A 15,560-nucleotide genomic window follows, 5' to 3' on the forward strand; every position below is an offset into this window, starting at 1 on the left:
AGGCTAAATATACTGTACCAGATCTTTTGAAGAAAACTATTTTCCGCCTCTGGTTCATTTTCTTTCCAAACACATGTGGACGTTCAAACTTCACATGTGGAGTTCTACCAGAAAGCTGAATTCCTTTGGGGGAGGCTGCAAACAGAGGGCTAAATATGCCATTCTGGAGGTAGATTGGCTTTCATTTTTTTTTTAAATAATTGTGCAAAACTGCTTATGCGGGGTCAGGGACCTGAAAATAGGCATAATGTTAAGCCTTTAAAATCCACTGAAATATTCATGAACGTTTTTCTAAATATCAACATGTGAACCGATTCTGTTTTCACAGGAAACACACTTTAATTTATGAAGAGGAAGAAGAAAAACAGAATATGCAGAGCTCGGCTACCGAAGCGGAATACAAATTACCACCGCATAAATATCATAGCAACCGCATCCTGGAGGCGCGAGTTTGGATGCGTTTGCGTACCGCCCTTCCCATCCTATCCTGTGATCAAAACCCTTGAAAGGAAAATTCCCAAATCATTGCCTTGGTTATCTCCGCTCCTCCTCTGCTCCCTGACAGAAGGTGGTGCATTGTACAACAAGGATGAAAGCCCTGGACTGGATGTGTACCCTGCAGGAGTGAGTGTGTGTGTGTGTGTGCGTGTGCGTGCTTGCGTTGGGGGAGGCTCCACCATTTTCTCTTGACATGCTAAAACACACACACACACACACACACACACACACACACACACACACACACACTCACTCCTGATGACTTTTTCTCTGAACTTGGGCAAATTTCAAACAAATCTTTCCCCTCTGCCTATCACATCCTATCCTTTTGTAGTTTACACCGGGAACCTGAGGAGAAGGAGGAGGAAGAAGAAGAATGAAGATGAATATCGAGAAATGTTTTACACTATTTATTTATTTTTCGCACTATAACGTTTTATTCCAAACCATCTGGTGCTGCATCTCGTCCCCTTTGTCGATGCGTCGCTCAGGAAGAAGAAGAAGAAGTCAGAGAGAGAGAGAGGGAGAGAGAGAGAGAGAGAGAGAGAGAGAGAGAGAGAGAGTGAGAGAGAGAGAGAGAGAGAGAGAAACCCAACAACGCTCCTTTTCACACTTTGCCCTCAATTCATTCCAGCGATTATTCGGGCCGGCGTCGAAGTCTTTCACTGTGACGGATGCTCGCTGTAATTCTTCCGTGCGCCGCGGCATCATGAGAGAAGAGGGGAGGGTGGGGGGGAATTTGCATTTGTATGATCGCGCTCGCACAATAACTAATCTCGCTGACACACGCGTGGATTCACCGCACACCAGTGACTTAAGCCCTCCTGAAACCCAATTTCGCACGCTATTTTTTTTTCCAAAAAGTATTTATTTATTTATTTTTGGCAATTAAGGTTGCTCACAAGGTGCTTGTCAAAGTGGGGGCGGGTTGGGGAGAGTGGGAGGGTTGCACTGCTATTTCGGATTACTCAGCATGTGTTTGATGAAAGGTGCGACGGAGAGCTCGTTCAATCTTTCGCCGGGGGGTGGGGGTGGGAGTCAAAGCGGTCGGCGATGCGCAACCGAGCTGTCAACCAGACTGGCGGGGGTTGTTGCGGGGGAGAGGCGGCTACGCTACTCAGCAGAGCCACCAGGGGGTGGAGGTCCTCTGCTCTGAGAGGCGCTGAGGGAGGAGAGGAAGGAGGAAGGAGGGCGCCGATGCAGCAGATTCCCAACAAGCGGCCTCGTGAACGCAATGCAAAAAACCCCAAAAACAAATAAACAGACCAGCGAGCACACCCCAGTCCCCGACCCCCAGGGGGCGCAAAGGAGAGGTCGAGGAGACTTGGTTGAAAAATAAAATAAAATCTGACGTTACAGTGCCTTTGCAGTGCCGCTCCCCTTGCTCCCCTAACTGCCCACCCAACCGCCCCTTAAATCCTTCAGCGCTCTGACAGCGTAACAGCCCGGCTCGTGCGCTCGCCGGCAATCATTGTCGGTTTTTAATTGCGTCGAGGTGGTAACGGCGGCGGCTGCCACTCAAGGCGAGAGCTGCCGGCAGCGGCGTCGCCGCTCAGGGCCCAGCCTCGGCCGCTTGTTTGCGCCGCCGAGCGTTTAATCGCGCCGTTTGTTTTGAGGGTTTGATGGTAGCAACGTGATTTTTCTTTTCTTTTCTTCTTCTTCTTTGTTTTTTTTTAACCTCTATGTCGATGAAAATGCAGAAGCAAAGGGAAAAAAAAAGTTCAGTTGACCCCCATGCCATGAGGTCCTGTTTACTGACACTGGGATTCAGAGTTGCCATTAAGAAAAGTAGCTATTGACTTGGCTATTGGCGTCATCGCCTCATTTGCATCATTGTTAATGCAGATGTCATTGTAACGGACACAATGACATCTGCACGACATTGAGAAAAGAGAAACTCTGGCGGGAGTCCCTTTTTCTTGAATTTGGTTTGGTTTTTCAACCTTACTTCCTGGTCCACGTAAAGCCTAGAATAAGTGACAAGTGGAAGTACCATATGAGTAATCAGAACTATAGTAAATAAGAACCTAGTAAGAATATTTAAGTATAAAACCAGTCTACATTAATATTTGCTAAAGCTTTTTCTATATTTGAACATTGAGCAATTAATTTCCAGCCTGGAAATGGGGGTATAAACATTTGATCTGACTAGTGTGGAGGGAAAGGAGGTGGGAGGAGGGCGTAAGAAACAAGAAGGATACGATATGTGGTTTCACATCTGAAGTCTCCAAGAGCAGCAGGAAAAGTTGCGAGATTTGTCGCTTTGTCTGCTATAGGGCTCTGAATATTTGTTAAATATAGCAACAAAATAGCTAAGTTGGCAACACTGATGGGATTCCATCCATTCTTAGAGGGCGCTAGTGGTTAGCAGCCCAGAGACGATGTGGGAATGTTCACGTACAGGTGGCGGAGCGATTGTTGCAGGGGTCAGGAAGCGACGAGGGAAGACCGGGAAGGCCAGCGGGTGAAAACATCGAGCCGCAGGAAGGAAAACGCTGGAGGTTGACGGATAGGCAGCCAGAGAGGCAGATGCAATGGATCAAGGAAGATAATTCTATAGGATGTGACGAGCAGCAGGAGGAAGACGTCCAGAGACCGAGGAAGACCGAGAAGAGAAAAAAAATTGCTAAATGCAAAATGTGGATTTGTGTCATGTGTGTCGCCGAGCTCTGAGGATGCTAACAGGTAGCGAGAAAATTCATTTAAAAAAAATATATATATATATATATATACATATTTTTTAATTAGATGACACACTACTGTCATGGGCATGAAGAAAATAATGCCAGTTTGACTGTGGGACAATATACTTAATTTCTGCTTAAACCTAATTCTCACAGTCACAGTTATAACAACAACAACAACGACAACAACAACAACAACAATAGAAACAACAACATAACAAACAAACATATCTTAGCGTTGTTCTAATCTTTCCATAAAAATATCATCACAAGTAACATCGAGCAGTTCCGCATCATCTCGCTGCTATGTGTCGAAGGGAAGATCTTCTTCAAGATAGTGTCCCAACAGCTTACAGACTTCCTCTTGAAGAATGGCTACATAGACACCTCAGTACAGAAGGGGGGGGGGGGGTCCCAGGTGTTCCGGGATGCCTAGAGCACATGGGTGTGGTGTCGCAGCTGATCCAAGACGCAAGGGAGAGCAGAGGGGATTTGGCAACACTCTGGCTGGACCTTACAAACGCCTATGGATCCATTCCCCACAAGCTCGTCGAAACAGCACTGACGAGACATCATGTGCCAGTGGCCATCACCAACCTCATCCTGGACTATTATAACAACTTCTAGCTGAGGCTAACATCAGGATCACTAACATCTGCCTGGCAACGCCTGGAGAAGGGCATTACAACAGGCTGCACTATCTCGGTGCCACTCTTCTCCCTGGCTATGAACATGATTGTTAAGTCAGCTGAGGTGGAATGTAGAGGCCCCTTGTCGAGATCTGGCACTCGGCAGCCCCCCATAAGAGCATTTATGGACGACCTAACGGTGTCGGAGCCATCTGTTCCCGGCTGCAGATGGCTACTCCAGGGGCTAGAGCGGCTCATCTCTTGGGCGAGAATGAGCTTCAAGCCCGCCAAGTCCAGGTCTCTGGTCCTGAAGAAAGGCAGGGTGGCCGACCGGTTCCGCTTTGCCATAGGAGGGACCCCAATTCCAACGGTGACAGAAAAACCTGTCAAGAGCCTGGGCAGGGTATTCAACAGCTCTTTGAGGGACTCAGATGCACTCCAGCAAACCAAGGCAGAGCTGACATCATGGCTCACAGCAATAGACAAGTCGGGACTACCAGGAAATTTCAAAACCTGGATTTACCAACACGGAGTCCTGCCAAGACCCCTCTCGCCCCTGCTTGTCCAAGAGGTGCCCATGTCAACGGTGGAGACGCTGGAACGAAACATCAGTCAGTTTCTCCGCAGGTGGCTTGGGCTCCCTCGATCCCTCAGCAGCATTGCTCTGTACGGCCATTCCACTATGCTGCAGCCTCCAATTAGCGGCCTGTCAGAGGAGTTCATGGTAACACGAGCCAGGGAGCTGATGATGTACCGGGACTCCTCGGACAAAAAAGTCGCCACAGCAGGAATCCTGGTGAAAACTGGGAGGAAGTGGAAGGCACAGGAAGCCGTTGACAGAGCAGAGGCAAGGCTACAGCACAACAACTTGGCAGCTTCCCTAAGCCCCGTTATGACAAAGCCAGAGGAAGGGAGAAGCGGCAAATGGTACAGGATGAGATCAGAGCAGAAGTGGAGGAAGATTGGCGGATCAAGATGGTGGCTATGTACCAACAAGGCGCCTGGACGAGGTGGGAGCACGCAGAGCAGCGTAAAGTCACCTGGCCAGAGCTCTGGAGACTCGAACCCCAGCACATCAAGTTCCTCATCCAGTCCGTATATGACGTTCTCCCTAGCCCAACCAATCTGAAGCACTGGGGCTTAGCAGACACTGCGGCATGCCAGCTGTGCAAGAGGAGAGCCACCCTGGAGCACATCCTCAGTTGCTGCCCGAAGGCCTTGGGGGAAGGACGGTACCGCTGGCGTCACGACCAGGTCCTGGCAGACACGCTCAGCACAGCAATTACCAACTGCAAGTACCAGCACGCTCCCAAGCAGTCCATCACCTTCGTCCGAGCTGGGGAGAAGGCACAACATCAGCCAAGTTCATCTGGAGGGCTTCTCCCCACTGCACGAGACTGGAAGCTCCAAGTCGACCTGGAAGAAAGCTCAAGTTCCCAGAGCACATCTCGACCACTGCACTCCGACCAGACATGGTATTAGCATCAGAGTCAACAAAGCAAGTGGTGCTGGTAGAGCTTACTGTCCCCTGGGAAGACAGAGTGGAGGAGGCCAACGAATGCAAGAGGGCCAAATATGCTGAGCTGGTGACTGAGTGCCAGAGCAAAGGCTGGAAAGCCCGCTGCAAACCAGTTGAGGTGGGGTGCCGGGGTTTTGCTGGCCAGTCACTACCCCGCACCCTAAAACTCCTTGGAGTAAAAGGCCAGCTGTGCAGACAAGCCATCAAGAACATCATAGAGGCTGCGGAGAAAGCCTCAAGATGGCTATGGATCCGGATGGGGGATCCATGGAGTAGTGGGCCACTTGGACACAAGTCGGGGGCTGATCACCCCCGGCTGGGTCGCCCGAGCAAGGGTGTTTGATGATCAAAGACCCGAAACACCCCATGACCCCGGGTTCATCACTGATGATGTGTCCAAGTAGCACCCACAGGTGTATTCAACAACTATCACTCTGACTTCATCATTAAATATTGCAAGAAAAGAGTCTCAAACTCTAAACTCTAAAACCCAAATTACCCATCCAATAAAAACAGAAGTTAGTCAAAGCCAAAACGTGCAATTTAATTACTTATTTACATCTTACAAAAACTCATCTCCTTGTCAGTTTATTATTGCATCGCGCCGCTTCAAGGGAAAGTCGGTCTCCTGGAGAGTGATGAAGACATCAGTGCGGCATAGCTCAAGTGTACGGGGCTTTCGCAAAAAAATTAGAGCTGTCAGTCGATTAAAAAAATTAATCCGATTAATCGCAAGGTTTTCCATAATTAACTCACGATTAATCGCAAATTAATCGCCTATTTTTTTTATCTGCTCTAAATCTACCGTAAACTGATATTTTTCCATTTTTTTAATAATCATATCAACATGGGAGTAGGCAAATACTTGCTTTCTGCAAATGCAGCATAACACGCACTCAGGTGTCCATCTCAAGACCTCTTTCATAATGATCACTGACCGGCATCTCTAGGATCAAACAGACGTATTTTGATCAAGTCTTCCTCTGTGTGTATGTGTGTGTGTGTGTGTGTGTATTTGTTTAATCTCTCTCGCACTCTGATACAATGTACTGACAAATATAACATACAAATATGATCGAATTTGTCATTCGGTTTTTATTTTGAAATTAGTTTATTTTGAAAATTCACCGGATTTTCTTGTTTTTTTTTTGTTTTTTTTGAGCGACTTCCTGTACTATTGACGAGGATCGCTCGCGGCTCGCGCACAAAATAGAGCAGACGCCGAAACGACAACTGCATGGCGCGAGCCGCGCGCTTGTTCGCGTCTAGTGTGAACCACCACATTGATTAACGTGGGCGCCGAATGGAAGCGCTCAGCGCTTCGCTTTCACGTCCAGTGAACTGACATTAAATGCATGGCGCGATCCGCGAGGGGAGCCGCGTGCCTGTTCGCGTCTGGTGTGAACTACTACATTGATGAACATGGGCGCCGAATTGAAGCGCTCGTTTTTTTTGTTGTGTTTACAAGCCGGCTGCAAGCGTGTGACTGCGTGCTGTGAGTCAATTCATTTCCGGTTTCCACAATCTACGGAGCGGCCAAAGGTTCAAAAAGCATCGTGTGCGTTAATCGTGCGATAAAAAAATTGTCGGCGATAAAGCGGCGTTGAGTTAACGCGTTAATAACGCGTTAACTTTGACACCCTTAAAAAAAATTATTAAAATAGCAAAAACGAAAGCCGGAGCCCAAGCTAACTGTGTCACGCCCTGGACTCCAGTCTGTCCGACCCCGAAGACTTTTGCGGAAACGCAATCTTAGATGTGAATACAGTAAATCATGAAGGGTGAGCTTCATCATTCTGGCCGGCGCACCGTCCATTACCCGTCATTAGCGGCTTTGAGCTGGTTAATTGATTTTTAATTGGCTCAGGTGACATGACGGCCGGAAAACTCAGCGGGACGCCTTTGTGCTGCGGGAATATGAAAAAAAACAAAAACGCCGGCTCGACAACAACGGGCCATTGTTATCCTCCAACACACACACACAGACACAGACACACACACAGACACACACACACACACATACATACACACACACACACACACACACACACACACACACTGGTATGGCCCTTTGAGTGTGGCTGTGATGATGTTAATTGAGAGGCTGCAGCGCTTTCGCCCCCTCGATGCCTCGCCACTCGCTGGAAACGGGATAATCATCTGAACCCCCCGGCCCTTCACCCTCCCGGCCCACAATCCTTTGCTGCTTCTCTCAGCCTGTGTCAGGAACCCCTTTTCATCCCTTGGCGCCTCTCCGACAGAGCAGCCCATTAGACTCGCTTTTTCGGTTCACATTCTGCCAATGCAAACCCCCCCCCGATCCCCTCTCAAAATATAATATAATATTAATAATAATAATCTTAATATATAATATATAACAAAATACCCCAAAATAATAAAAGGTAAAATATAAAGGAATCGCACTTCCACGTTTATTAGGTGCAGACAGTGGTGAGAGGCAGCTGAAGGGCTGCATCCTAAGCAGGGTTTTGAGTGTCATGTGGAAAAGCAAAAAACAAACGGCGAGCTCACTCCAACGGCCGCAGTGCAAAAGCGCAACTGATAAAAACTGTTTTTTCCCAGCCGTTCTTCTTCTTCTTATTTTTTATAAATCATTTTTATACATTTTTTAATAAATCACACCAAAGGCTGAATGTGGCCAATTTGGAAGTCACGTGACCAGCTTAACGATGCCCTGTCACTCAATTTCGCGGTGGCAGGATGCAACGCCGGAAACACGGAGGATGGCGCCTGGATGCGTTCTACGGGTGGTGGTGGTGGGCTATGGGGGGCAAGAGGAGGGCGCGCATGGCGAGGGTGGTGATTTATCGCCGCAAAAAAAAAAAGGCAATTATCAGTGCACGAGACAGACGCTCTTGATACACGAGCAGAGGTGACTGCGAGGTTTGTGGTGGTGGGTGGTGGTTGGGGGTTGGGGGAGTTTATTATTAGCTTTGCTTATTGTTCTAGGAGAGGAGGCGCGAAAAGAAGAAGAAGGGAAATAAAATAATAATGATCATAAATAAAAAAAAAAAAACGTGAGAAGTCCTACTCGTGTGCAGGAAATTGGCTGGTAATGGTGAAAAAGCGTCTTTTGTCGAGGAGGGCGTTTGGAGGAGCGGCGCGTCGTTACCGCGAGCCGCCGCATTCATTACAGAGCACATTTTCGGCGCCAGAGTAAACATATCATATCGCGTATCCTCCAAACATATTAAAGCTGGAGTGCCTTGATACGCGGTGCCCTGTTTGCTCTGTAAATCTAATGTAAAGAAGCAGTGGTGGCGGCGACGACGGAAGCGTTGGGGCCTCTGTCATCCGGAGTCTTATCTATTCTCCATATTTTTTCTTTTTTTTTTCCAAAGATTGGGGATATTGGCCCCGGCAATAATTACATTTCTACTTAGCCGCTTAGCCGAGTGGCTGCTGCAGCGAAGGGGACCGAGGGGTCCGAGCGTCCCGTGAAATTTCTGCAAATGAAGAGGATTTCAGTCCCTGCCAGAGACTAAACGGGACGGAGTAAATCACCGTGGTCAATAATCCTGACCTAATGCGGTGGCTAAAACCCCTCAGAGCGTACCTGCTTTCACACTCCGCCTCCTGACGGGTTCAGCGGTCCAACCTTGTGTATATGAGGGTTTTCTGAAAGGAAGCGTCTCCTGGATGAAATTCAGTGTTTTTCTCGTGGTGTTGTTGTTTTTTTTTTGTAAGAAAACAATTTATTCCCTTATTTCTCTTAATGTCTTGGAATGCTTGCCCTCTGCAAGGAGCCCTTTTTTTGTTCCTCCTTCCTTTGTTGAGATTGTTGCAGAGAAATATTTCCAATCCACCAGGAGAGAATGGATGAATTTAGGACCCGGGTCTCATGTGCATTCCTTATCGTCTCAATCACAGCCAAATGTAAACGACCAGGAACACAAAAAAAGTCTTATTGTAAGCCTGAGGTGTCCCAAATCGCACATTATTATACTAAATATGCGTTATTTTGAGTGCAAGGAGTGAGCTTTCATAGAGGTGTATGTGAAGCAGTGTGGCAGAACTGAGGAAAGATACGTACAAACATTTGATGCTGTGGCAGAAGTGGCTAACAGAGGTATCTGCCTGCTAGCTAGCTAACATGCTTTTCGCTGTGGGGGTACATTGTAATTAGGCTTTAGTTTATGTGTGAAAAGATGTCTAAGAAACATTTACCATCTTGATTTGCAGTTGGCTGTTTTCTTTTTTTTGTTCTTTTGCTTTAGCAAAAGCAGAAGAAGTGGAAGGTGGAGAAAAATTGTCTGCATTTCTGGTTAGCACTCAATCTGGTACAGGCGGTGAAATGGCTGTGCACCACAGAATGAGATGAACATTATTTTAGACACAGCTCTCGCATTTCTCATATTTATTTTCATGCATAATCATTGTTAGCTCCTGAAAAACAGAGGAAGAGCAAGTAATCAGAATTTTCAAAAACTGCTCTGATTCCAATCATGTTTCCCTTGTGCAAGGGCTCTTTTTTTTTGGTTCCGGTCGCGAGCATATCTTGGCGTTAATCACGGAAGGAAAAGATATTTGCAATTTAAATTGTGCTCCTCACAAGCACACCCCTACTCCCCCTGCAAACAAACAGTAAATAAATAATTACCAGAAAGGAGGAGGAGAAGAAGAAGAAAAGGCTTCACGACAACACACTGATTTCAAGTGCGCTTAATGGTCTATTGTCTGAATTTGTCAAGCGCTACAAGTTGTTTTGGTGCCTTTCCGAGAGGCAATTAGCCAGGCACCGTCTACTCAAAGCCGTATCTACATGACTCGACTATTCCAGGCAATTTATCGCAAGGCTGTCACAACAATGGACGCTAATGAAGGAAATTAGCCACCTTAAACGGTCCGTTTTTTAAGAGAGTCACAATCTGCACACCTTTTCGAATCTGCTAATGGTTAATGAGTCATTTGGAGCGTTCAGCCCCATCCGCCGAAGATCTTCTGGAACATTCTGCCCGGCTATCTGTTGCCCCTCGCATACAAAACATCTGCCAATCCATGGATAGCTTTTGTCACTGGAAAATCCAGGCCGTGCTTTAAATCTACTCTTTTTGCACTTTATGACGTCCGTCATGGTTTGACGTTCATACACTGATGGCAGGGGGCTACCGCTAAAGGTGGTGACCGCACTCTTCACAAGTGTTTACACGCTTTCGATGAAAAGGTTCCAATTCTGGACAAAAAAACTAACAAAACAAAAATGAGGCACAAAGACACTTTTGCCACAATTAGCGACACTCCCGTCAATTTATTTTGAAAAAAAAAAGTGTTGGGTTACTGTTGCTTATTCTTCATTTCATGCTCCACTCGGCCCAGTCAAATTTGTACTCTCAACCTGAAAGGGCAGATGATGGACGCTGCAGCCAATTATTGGCGACTATTACTGTCAACGCGGATGGTATCATAAAATGCAAGCACACAACAGTTGCAAATGATGGCAGGTCTCCCTCAAACTCAAGTTTGAGTTTGCTGTGCTTTTGAATAATTGCATTTAAAAAAAAAAAAAAAAAAAACCCAACAACAAATCAACTCACAAATACATATGTATGATTCTGTTCTGCTAGCTATTCAGATGTTCCAACTACTTACTTAGAGGTCCCACTTGAACTTTTCTTGAATAGAGCAGCTTCATTCAATCATTCATGCAACAAGTATGTAGATGTAAAATCCCTTCTATAGTCTTTATTTTTCATCCTGATCGCCAGTGGGCATCCTTTAACAATTGTTGCAAAAACAAAATTTGTATATTTCCAGAAAACAGTTTATTTACAGTCTGTTAACCGAGAGCTTCGCAAGTTTATCTGGTAGTTTAAAAGTGGCACTAGGCAGAAAAACAAGCCCTATAATTTCCTTGTATACAGGGGGGAACTGCCCGCAATCAGAGCAGAGGGTTTGAATTGTCTCCTCACAAATTAAGGGCCCGTTCAGATTCTGTTTCTCCCTTCCTTATTAACAGAGTGACTTTTGCACTCCCCATGGAGAAGTGCCGCTAAGAAGCTTTGCAAACATTTGGGTCGGGAAGCACACATACTGAGGCATGAAAGCCTTGTTTGCAAAACGGACGCCCAAAGACGAGACTGGATTATGTCATTTAACAGAATTACAGGAAACAAAAGTTGCACTTGTTTGCTTTTGCAAAAAGACAATGACTTTGTAATTTGTTCGATTCAATTGTGGGGAACCAGAACACCCAGAAATTTCTACGCTTTGATTTTGCAGCAAATAACCGGAAATATCCCAGTTTTCCACAGTTTTCCAGGCTGGCGAGCGCCTGTCGGGGAATAAAATATGAATGACACGTACGTCGAGCGCTAAAAGCCCAGATCTCCGCCGCAACACCTGGCTGCGCTGTTCTACTTCTTCTCCCACTTCAGCTCCGGGCAACTTGGCAGCTCCGAACACTTTGCATATTCATGCAAGACGCCGCCAGATGAAGCCGCAAAAGCCCCGGCGCCTATTCCAAAGACGTGAGCCATCAGGTGGGAGGGCTGCAGGTATTTTAGCTGTCAGCCGAGAGTCTGTGCGCACTTTCTGCGGCGTTTCCTCCCGTCAGACACACTTAGGCGCAGCGGGGTATAGGGAGGGATGCGGGGCGTATTCCGGCCTCGGCCGCACTTCGACAACAAACGGCAATGGAAGACGCAAAAAACAAACAGCAGTGAGACTTCATCATTCGAGCGCACACAATTGTTTTAACGAAGCGGCGCTCCTCACCGGCTCTTTGTTGTTGTTGTTTTCTTCCTTCTCAAAGAAACACAACAACACCCACGGATTATTGATATCGAAAACAAAACAAAAAATATTGCATGAACCTTTGCACGATTCCTACCGATGGAAATATATGCATGAGTAATTGCTCCCAGGATGGGAACGTTAACAGATGCTGATTTAGTGAGTCAAACATCCTTGACAGCTCATTACGCCGGCACCTTAAGAAGCGATCCTGGAGGAGTAATTTCACGGTGCCAGATGACGGCCCACTCCGACTGCACAGCTGCGGCACTTTTTGGCTCTTTGGAGACGCCCCGCGACCAGGGCGTGTTTGGAGTGAGCGTGCCTTCCGACCGACCCAGAGTGCTGCTGATGCTGGATGCCTCCTCGGCGAACCCAGCGGGTGACGACATATCACGTTATTGTCACAAACGCCCATTTAATAGTCTTATACGCTGCCTTAAAGGGCCACTGTAATATTTGACTTGATTTCTGATTAATATATTGGTAAAAGCCTAATATTCTGCCCTTAAATACATTGATAAACGTGTATAACTGGAGTCCAATTAAAGTAATTTGGTTTTCCTATTTATATATAAGAATATACACAGAGCAAGGGTCACCGCCATATTTCTACAGAAGCCCGGTGTGGACAATCCAGCTGCCTGAGAGCGCGTTAGATAATTTGGGTGAATGCACACATATTAAAATAAACCAGCGAAGAAGAAGGTGGACGAAGTATCTGGGTTTGGGTGTGTAGGCCACCGTAGGTCACTGGCAAGCTGAGGAGGGCGAGAATGAAATATGTTGCAATCAAAGATGTGACCACTTGATGTCGCTGTTTCTTCCTCAAAATCTCCAGCTACTACACAGTTAACCGTTAATCAAAGATGATGATTCAATCCAATCCACTTTATTTACATAGCACGGTTTTAACAATGCAGGGTTTTCAAAGTGCTGCAAAACAAAATAAAACACAAACAAATAGTATGGTGGAGACACATAAAATAATAATACAATTATCTAAACAGGATAAAATAAAATAAGATAAAGTAAATAAAATACACTGCCTGCCTACCTGCACAAAATAAACTAAAACAAAATATGCACTTGTAATGATAGTAGTCTTCACTCGTAAATGGGCGCTACGAGTAACCAGCGGCACTGTCGAGGTCACGCTGGGAGGGGTGCGACCACCCTTCCTCCCTCCCACATCATGTCGTCTGTGGGTAAACAAGCGAGCGCTGCTCGGCTGGTTGACAGCTCCCTTCATCTGCAGTGCACTTCCTCCCAGTTTTGCAAGTGAAATATCGGCGTTCGCGTATATAGGCGACTGACGAGCGACGGCAGCAGCAGGGGTGCGTTTGCGCTGCTGACTTTCGCGGCTGCAACAAACTGGCCCCCTGCTCGTCCTTCTCGCCGCCGCCACACACAGCATTTGAGGACATAACGCATATGAATGGACGTTCCTTGTGGTGGGCAACAATTTATTAGTTGACCTTTTTTTTTTTTTTAAATGCGATGTTGTCGTCCACATAATGATGTTTTTAAAGGCGAGAGCAAAGAAGAGGAGATTCACACATACTGATATAACTGTCACTGGCCCTGACTACACAAAGAAGTCATGTGACACCTTTTTTTTTTTGATTGTTCATCTTGGCAATTGCGATTATTTTTCACAAAGCATCTTCAGAATATGGATTTGCTAACTTTGATTGTGGCTGAATCTTATTCATCTCTCTAGCGATTGGCCCACTTGCACTTAACAGACAGACTGTTGAGCCAATCACCTCTAAGCTCCATCTCCCCATTCCCCTCCAAATGTCCCCTACCGACCTGTTCCCTCGTGGGAATCGGAGGTATGCGCATTTCGCTCACCAACAAACTGAAAATTCTAACGATAGTTCACTGCAGAGAGGAGTTCACAAATAACGTCGAGGATAGATATTCTGTAGTTATGTTTTGAATAACAAACTTATTTGTTAATTAATCAACGGCCTATGACGCAAGTACATCATACATTTTTTGGCACGTCAGAAAATCATGGAACTAGCTTGCTTAGTGAATGAGAGTCCGCTTTGGTAAATGCATACTTTAAGGCAGTAATTAGTGAATTACAGCCCCTGTCAATACTGGCGTTTCTACTGAATTCTAACACTCTTTCACTTATCATCAACTGTGTAATTTAAGGCATATTAATTGCATATTTAAGTTGTGAGAAATCTGTTTAAGGTACGTAACTGTGATAAACAATGCATATAACCTTTAAATCCTGAATTAATATACCAATGATATTTTACCTTGAAAAATATAACTGTCACAGATAAATGCTTTGTGTGTCATTACTTTGATATATTTGTGTAAAAAACTTATGCTGTCAGAGTGCAACAGAATAACACAGGTGTGAAGATTTAAGCAAGTTATGTTAAACCATAATCGTGACTTGAAAAAATAATCGATAGATTAGTCGACAGCAAAAATAACTGTTAGTTGCAGCCCTTGAATTAATAACTCAGACAAATGGGTGCAAAACCAATGCAACCTAGTGTGTTTTCGCCGCGTGACCTAGGAATGAAAGGGTTGACTTTAAACAAGTTCCCAGTGACTGCATTAACGTTTCCGCGCACACGAGTGCGGACGCCTACACCCTTCAATATTTGACACCCAGGGCAGGGCTCGTCTCTGCTGCCGGCTTTTGGCCTCTGAGACCCCTCCTCTGTCACCCGTGGCCGTATCCCTCGTCTGCGATACACCGCCGCATGCAGATAAAGCTCGGCGCACGTCAAGATGTGACAGCCGGCTGATAAAACGCTCACAAATGGATCGTCTTTCCCGAGGGCGGGGGAAAAAAAGAGAGAAAGCGCCCTTTGCCCCCACCAACCCCCTCACCATGCACACAAACATCTTTTTCTGCCTTGGTTGGGTCGTTTGAAGGAAAAATAAAGAATAGACAAATCCAAAAGAAAACAGCATGTGCTCTGCAAGTCAGCGCCGGTTGCTCAGGATGGATAAAGTCCTGGAAGAAAGAGCTATCGTGCTGAAGATGCGAGAGCCTTGCCCGCGGCGCCTTAGTTCTCCTGCCTAATTAAATGGAACATTATTAAAGCCGTCTAAGCAGAATTAAACTTTCAAATTCCGGTTGGTTGCCACAGGTTATGAAAGTCAGTTAATACATTGCTATACAATTCTGTAAGTGTGTGTGCGTGTGTTTGTGTGTAATGTGTGGTTCAGTAAATTCATTCATTTTTCATCATCATCAAGTTGGATGTTAAAGATATAAATCTCTCAGATTTAGGCGAACTGCATATCGAATGCATTCAGTTGACATAAATACTTTCACAGAGGATTCAGCATTTTTGTTGCCGGTGCTCACCAGCAGGGGGCACTTTTCAAAAGGTATGCAGTATGTCCCGCACAATGTTGTATTATTTTTAGCACCTTGCAACCAGAGGAGGCGCAGCTGAAATCAAGAGATTTCAAACTATTCCACTCCAGCTC

The 15,560-nt window shown here is 46.0% G+C and overlaps 1 pseudogene; it reads left to right on the top strand.

Moving 5' to 3' along the window:
• The first annotated feature begins 2,879 nt into the window (after positions 1–2,879).
• LOC142905099 (uncharacterized) lies at positions 2,880–5,751 on the top strand (annotated as a pseudogene).
• The last annotated feature ends 9,809 nt before the right edge of the window (positions 5,752–15,560 follow it).

The sequence above is a fragment of the Nelusetta ayraudi genome, unplaced genomic scaffold (assembly GCF_046127955.1).
Source record: "Nelusetta ayraudi isolate G7.1 ecotype Tasmania unplaced genomic scaffold, CSIRO-AGI_Nayr_v1 ptg000135l, whole genome shotgun sequence".
Lineage (NCBI taxonomy): Eukaryota > Metazoa > Chordata > Actinopteri > Tetraodontiformes > Monacanthidae > Nelusetta > Nelusetta ayraudi.